At 35.5% G+C, this 6,175-nt stretch overlaps 1 long non-coding RNA gene across 1 annotated transcript; it reads left to right on the top strand.

Moving 5' to 3' along the window:
* The first annotated feature begins 3,834 nt into the window (after positions 1-3,834).
* Positions 3,835-4,347, top strand: LOC111892871 (uncharacterized). The gene is made up of 3 exons (XR_008231221.1): positions 3,835-4,048; positions 4,121-4,192; positions 4,276-4,347. It is a non-coding gene; the product is annotated as an uncharacterized LOC111892871 (long non-coding RNA).
* The last annotated feature ends 1,828 nt before the right edge of the window (positions 4,348-6,175 follow it).

The raw sequence follows: 6,175 nt of genomic DNA, 5'->3' as shown, positions 1-6,175 counted from the left end.
TGACTTCCACTACTAGAAAAACAGCCTTTAATGACGCGCAAACCATGACACGCAGTGATTTACGATACGCAAAAGCGTGTGCCCTAAAAATAATGTCATCTCTTCCAAAATTTGAAGGATTTAGAACGCGCATTTTTATGTGCCCTTGAAATTAGTGTCAGAAGAAAAACGAAAAAACACGGAGGGCACTCAGCATAAAAAGCGTGTCGTCTAATCTTGTCGCTTTATATTTTTTTTTAGGAAGGCGCGCGTTCTTGGTGGTGAGGGGGAAATGAAATCCCAAAAAATTAAACACCCCGCCTGATACATCTCCTTCTAAAATCCTCTACCAAAAAACCCTAATAATCCTTTAAACAGCTCGTCTTCCTCTCTCTCTCTCTCTCTCTCTCTCTCTCTCTCTCTCTCTCTCTCTCTTCTCTTTCAAGCCCTAAGCCCTAAACAGCCTCTACCAGCATTTAAACGAGCCCTCGCCAGTTACCTCTACTCCACCATCAAGCTCTTGCTTCGCCAATGGAGGTGGTGGCGCTGGTGGTGGTTGTCCTTCAGCTTCAGCCACACCTCTTCACGATTATAGTCCGTAGCAGCTCTTCTTCCCCTCCCTCCCCCCTCTCTTTCTCTCTCTCTCTCTCTCTCTCTCTCTCTCTCTCTCTCTCTCTCTCTTTCTTCTCTTTCAATCCCTAAGCCCTAAACAGCCTCCACCAGCATCTGAACGAGCCCTCGCCGGTTACCTCTACTCCGCCATCAAGCTCTTGCTCCGCCTATGGAGGTGGTGGCGCTACTGGTGGTTGTCATTCAGCTTCAGCCACGCCTGTTCACGATTATAGTCTGTAGCAGCTCGTCTTCCCCTCTCTCTCTCTATCTCTCTCTCCCTCCCCCTTCTCTTTCAAGCCCTAAGCCCTAAACGGCCTCCACCAGCATCCGAACGAGCCCTCGCCAGTTACATCTACTCCACCATCAAGCTCTTGCTCCGCTTATGGAGGTGGTGGCACTGCTGGTGGTTGTCCTTCAGCTTCACGCCTCTTCACGATTATTGTTCGTAGATAATGATTTATGTTTGTGAAGCAATGACGGCTTTGACAACCACGATGGCGGAGAAGTTGTATTCGTGTCTGACATGACTGGTGGCAGCGGTAGCTGTCCTCCAACCCATCTCTCCTCTCCGCCACCGTAGCCGACCTACGTGCCGCCTGTCAACGGGTTCCTGCCTGCATCTCCTTTGCTACAACAGGTAAAATTGCAATCGATATAATCCAATCTATTCATATTCTGAACCACCATATCAGATGATGTAGTGTACTACTGATTGAATCAGTGAGTCAGTGAATGAGGTATTTGATTGATTAACTGGAAATGGTATGTGGTTCAGGTGGCTTATCCAGGAAAAATTGCAATCGGGGGACATTCTTACGGGGCATTTATGACTGCAAATATGTTGGCGCATGCCGCTCATATTTTCAGTTGTAACATTGCTCGCTCAGGAGCTTATAATAGAACACTTGCACCTTTTGGGTTTCAGGTAAGTCAGACAGACTTTGATTTGGTCTTTGGTTGGTTTTTGCTTATTTGTAATTTATTATGTTGTTGAGTAGAATGAGGATAGAACCCTCTGGGAAGCCACTGATACTTACATCAAGATGAGTCCTTTCACGTCTGCTGATAAGATTAAGAAGCCCATCCTGCTTATCCATGGAGAGTCATGGTTATTCATCACGGGAGAGCATAATGCGTGTCCTTTGGGAGACAATTCATGGGGTAAATTGATAAAATGTTACCAAATTCAAGAATTAAATTGATAAAAACTAACTTAAATTATTATTTACTCAAAAGATTAAATACAAAACGTATATATACAACTTTTTTCTACATATTATGAAAAACATATAATCACAAATCCCTAAATCCTAAAACCTTTCCTCCCCTGTAAAATCCCAAATTCCCTAGCTTTCTTGGTATTGTTTTCTCCAAAGTTCGCTCTCAATCTTTCTGGGTTTTGATCACTGATCCCTTCGCTCGGAAAGAAAATAAGAAAAGAAAACCAGTTATGTTTTTTATGTCCAACAGAAAACCTGTGAAATTGATTTAGATCTTCCATTCAAAAAATAGTAAATCAATATACATGCTAGATTCGAATGCAATATAACTGTTAGATTATATTTGGTAAGAACTTAAAAGATTAGTTACAAATCATGAAAACGATAGAGTTGACTAAATTTTTTTTATGTGTTTTTGAGATATCTACAAACACAACTTAAAAAAAACAGTTTACCAAGTTACAGAACTTGTGTATTTATATATTAGACTAATAAAGTAAGAGATTTCTTTTGTCTTTTGCATCAACAAAGTCATCTTTAATTCACACAATGTAGAACATAAACAGCCGACTGCAGTGTTATATTTTGAAATGGGCTCATATATGCTTTAAAATCAAAGATTTGAAAGATTATAATCAATATAAGGAGGACTTTTTATTTTTTTAGTGGATCAAACTTCAAAACCCACAATTTTTTTTTCTTCAGAAAAATGATACTGTTGTTTGACTTCTATTAGCTATCTAGTTATTATTATTATTATTATTATTATTATTATTATTATTATTATTATTATTATTATTATTATTTAAATCTCAATTTCTTCCAGAACAAGCAGCAATTCTAATGAACTTGACATCCAGGCTTTCTATTCATTCAGCAAAATCCCCAAGGGTATATCTGGTATACATTTGCCAGGCTATGAAAGCTACCCTGAAAATAACAATTCCATTAAAATGTAACATTCTTGATTCCTCAAAATTAATTTGCTAAATTTATTATCTGTTCTAAAAAAAATACAAACATTATTTATGTCATTAATTTGTTAATTTTTTTTTAATATTTTAGGTCTCGAAGGCGTTATTTGAGATCACACTCCCTTGATTTTCTGGTGATATTCTCCCGGAAACCAATGCAGGGACTGTATTGTCAATTGCAGACAGGTAAAATGTTTTTTTTAATTGATGATTTTGAATTGTTTTTTTGTTCATGTCTTAGTATTTGTAAATTTGGAATTTAACTTTGAGGTTTTTCATTTTGATAGGTTATCAAAATTATTGTATTTTCTTGCTTGTATTTATGTTCTATATATGTTATAGATTTGAATCAGTTAGTTCTCATCTATATCTATGTTATAGATTTGAATTTATGCCACTATTAACGGCATTGCAAGAATAATACAATCGTAGAAAAAGCTGTAGGGTTAGACGCATAGATGTCAAATTTAAAAAATTTTGTGCCAGTTTGTTATATCTAATGAAATCTTAATTTTGTTTTTAAAATTATCTTATTATCTAATGAAATCATATATTTTTTTTTAAATTATCAGTTTCAAGCTTCTAACCAACTACTTGTCAGTTCTATTTTTCCTTTGAATTGTGTCTGTAGAGGTTGGCAGCTGGTGAATGGTTTACTGCACGTGTTTCTGCTTGTGGGTTATTTCACATTGCTTACCCTAGTGCCCCTGAGGCATTGAAGGCTGAATTAAGGTCTGTATATAGTCAGTTGTGTCAAGATAATATGCCAATGATTAGAAGATCTACTGCTACAAATTTGGGGAAATTTGCTGCTACTATGGAACCCTCTCATCTGAAGACTTAAATCATGCAAATATTTGAGTGTGCTTTCAGGGTTGGTCAATTTGTCAAAGTCGGACCTCGAAAGATGTTCTGGAATCCATGGTGGCCTTGTCCATTTAAGAGGTCCTTTTTTTTCTTGTACCTCATAATTAATATTCAATAATCAGAATTAGATAATCAAGTATAATGAATATATGGCAGGTTTAAAAAAGCTTGAGGCACTTAATATGAACTGTTGTAATTGCATTACTGATGCTGATATGAAGCCTCTCTCAGGTATCTTTGTAATATAAACTTTATTATAAACTTGAAACAATTTAAATATGGTGTATTATTTATGCTGATGATTCATTGTTGTTTATGTTTCAGGCCTAAGAAACTTGAAAGAATTACAAATCTCCAGCAGCAAGGTCACAGATAATGGTGTCACATTCTTGAAAGGTCACTTGAATTAGTTCTAGTGAAAGATATTTTTTATGTAAATTAAAATCTAAGTAAATTTACTTTTTTCAGGTTTACACAAGCTTGCATTGCTGAATATGGAACGTTGCCCTATTACTGCAACATGCCTGGATTCACTTTCAGGTTCTCAATATATTTTCTTGTTTGTAATCTCATTATACAACTAGATGTTTGACTTTTTTATTTGACTCATTTGTTTTATGTAGATCTTGTTGCTCTACTTTTTCTGAATCTAAGCAGATCTAATATCACTGATGATGGGTGTGACAAGTTTTCAAGTAAGGATCTATATCCTTACATTTATTTTTTTCATTAATTTATCTTAAAAAATCATTAATTTATAATTATGGAGGTCTACTTATGCAGAATTGAAGTCTCTAAAAGTGCTGAACTTGGGATTCAATGATATGTCAGATGCTGTCTTGTCACACCTAAAAGGTGAAATCTCTTAACATTCATATGTACTTAACATTCATGTGTATTTTCCAAAAGTTCATACCTTAGGGATACCAGATGAGAGGATCATTCTTATGTTAGTGGATGATATGGCTTGTAATTCCCGAAACAAATACCCTGCACATGTGACAATGCAAATTTTGAAGGTGAATCTGGGTCATGCTCTAAGCAATTGAGAAAGCTACTTCTATTCTCTAGGAATGTTTAATGATCAATTTCACCTGGTTGCCAAGGCTGCTAGGTGAAATTGATGTTAACTCTTTTTATCTTGGATTACTTGACTGGTAGTATAGCAACCAAATGTTTCATTTTTATTAAGAAATAGCAGTGTACTTTCCATAAAAAATTATAAATTATATTCTTTGAAAATTTTGCTAGATAGGTAGGTTTAAAAGTAGAATGTCCTAATAAGAATTAATTTTAAAAGTAGAATGAAAATGACAAGTGATTTTGTGTTGTGTTTACAGGTTTGATGAAAGTGAATAGCTTTGGAGTTAGAAGAGGAAAAGAAAGCTCAAGATGAAAGAGATAAGATGTTGCAAATGCAAGTGTTGCATTCTTCATTTCAATTGTTAGTATGAAACACATAGTAGATTAGATGAATGCAAATTTATATATTGTAAGAAATAGAATTGTATAACATTAAATTTTATGCAATGGATTGTATTTTTTTATATGGTATGTTATTTCTATTATGAGATAGTAAATGGAAATTCAATTTAAAAATTAATAAATATCTAAATATTTTTTTTAAACATTTAAATTTACGATACGCAAAAATGTGTGTCATTTTCATTTATGACATGGCCTTTCTTGACAGGGGTTTTAATGATACGCATTGCGTGTCATTAACACGCGCGTCGTAAGGTTACGACACGCGAATGCGTGTCGTCTTCCTTTATGACAGGGCCTTCCTTGATACGCATTGCGTGTCGTAAACGTGCGTCGTAATTGCGCGTCGTAAATGAGCGTCGTAAATGCGCGTCGTCTATAGACGACGCGCAAAAGCGCGTCGTCTCTCTTTATGACAGGGCCTTCCTTGACACGCATTTGCGCGTCATCTGAGCCTTTTACGACGCGCAATGAGCGTCGTAAAAGGCTGTTTTTCTAGTAGTGTTCCTTGTTGATCTTGAGGTCTTGGAGCTTCTAAAGTCACAAGTGTCACTCCTCTAATGGCTTACAAACACCAATAGCAACAAGAATGATTTAGGAGAGAGGAGAGGGGAGGAATTTGACCAAAGGTTCCTTGCTTTAGGTCAAGTGTCGAATTCCCCATGCCATAGGGTCTATTTATACTTGTAGACTCCTTAAGGGTTACAACCTAAACCCTAATTGGATAATCTTCTCTTAAGGCTATCCAAATCCATTCCTAAGATAATCATATGGACGATTTTAGCTATCCTAAACCTCTTAGAATTCGTCCATACCATGTCCAAATGGATTTACAGTCTAAAGCTTAACTATCAAACAATTGACAGTTTATACCCCTTTATTTAATTAATCTCTTTAAGTCACCAAATTAATTCTAATTAATTCTATGACTTATATTAATCAAATAACAATACATTATTCATTATATTATTCCCATAATATATTAATAATATTTACTCTCTCTTAATAAATCATCCTATCAAGTTGCTATGGTGAAGG

This window comes from Lactuca sativa, chromosome 3, assembly GCF_002870075.4.
Source record: "Lactuca sativa cultivar Salinas chromosome 3, Lsat_Salinas_v11, whole genome shotgun sequence".
Classification (NCBI taxonomy): domain Eukaryota; kingdom Viridiplantae; phylum Streptophyta; class Magnoliopsida; order Asterales; family Asteraceae; genus Lactuca; species Lactuca sativa.
This window is presented reverse-complemented; position numbering and strand designations above follow the sequence as displayed.